General features: G+C 54.2%; 1 pseudogene across 1 annotated transcript; it reads right to left on the bottom strand.

Annotated features, from left to right (window-relative positions):
* Positions 1 to 127: 127 nt before the first annotated feature.
* LOC116273630 lies at positions 128 to 1,008 on the bottom strand (annotated as a pseudogene). The gene has a single exon (XR_004181930.1). The product of XR_004181930.1 is annotated as a spermidine synthase pseudogene (transcript).
* Between the last annotated feature and the right edge of the window lie 3 nt (positions 1,009 to 1,011).

Below are 1,011 nucleotides of genomic sequence, written 5' to 3'. Positions count from 1 at the left end.
AGGTGTATGTGTCCAGGAATGTATCCATTTCTTCTAGATTTTCTAGTTTCTTCGCATAGAGGTGTTTATAGTATTCTCTGATGGTAGTTTGTACTTCTATGGGATCAGTGGTCATATCCCCTTTATCTTTTTTTTTTTTTTTTTGCTATGAATACACGTGTTTGGTGAGTGAGGGGAAACAGAAGGCAGAGAGATGGCCCTTTACATAGCTGGTATAGGCTCCGAGGTGGAACGCCAGAGAGACAGACACACAGACAGTCTGCCTAGCAGGGCAGGCCAAGCAGCATTCTGGGGCTTGTAACACTTGATTGGTGGGTGACAGCGGGGAGAAGGTCTGGCCCAGGGCTGGAGGGGCCCAGGCACCCTGCAGGCTCCAAGGTCCAAGGTCCTGGGTGGCATCAGCGGTGGCACCTGGGCTCACCTCACATCATTCAGGGCCTTGCGGGCAAACTCGGGGAGCACAAAGGCGGTGGGGTGCACATCAGAGTTGTAGTCCTTCAGCTGCATCTGTGCCACCTGCTGCTGCATCAGCGACTGCACCGGCTCCTGGAAGTTGGTGCTCAGGTTCTTGCTGCACAGCATGAAGCCGATCTGGCTGCTGGGGTCGGTGGGGATGGTGCAGTAGGCATAGGCCACTACGGGGAATGGGGACTGGCAGAACTGCCGCATCTCCTTCATGAGGTCCAGGTGCAGCCACTGGCACTCACCCTGGCAGCAGAGGACACCATCTTCCATGAGGGCCGTCTTCATGAGCTGGTAATAGGACTCCTTGAAGAGACTTTCGGTGGGGCCCATAGGGTCTGAGGAGTCAGTGATGATCACATCGAAGGCATCCTGATTCTGTTTCGTGAACTCAAAACCGTCACCCACATGTAGGGTCAGCTTTGAGCTAGAGTAGCCAATAGCCATGCCTGGCAGGAACTTCTTGGAGACTTGGATGACATCCTCGTCGATCTCACACTGGACCACAGACTCCACGGAGGGGTGCTTCACCACCTCATGCAGGACACC

The sequence above is a fragment of the Papio anubis genome, unplaced genomic scaffold, assembly GCF_008728515.1.
Source record: "Papio anubis isolate 15944 unplaced genomic scaffold, Panubis1.0 scaffold9778, whole genome shotgun sequence".
Lineage (NCBI taxonomy): Eukaryota > Metazoa > Chordata > Mammalia > Primates > Cercopithecidae > Papio > Papio anubis.
The sequence above is the reverse complement of the archived record's forward strand: the minus strand, read 5'-3'. Positions and strand labels throughout refer to the sequence as shown.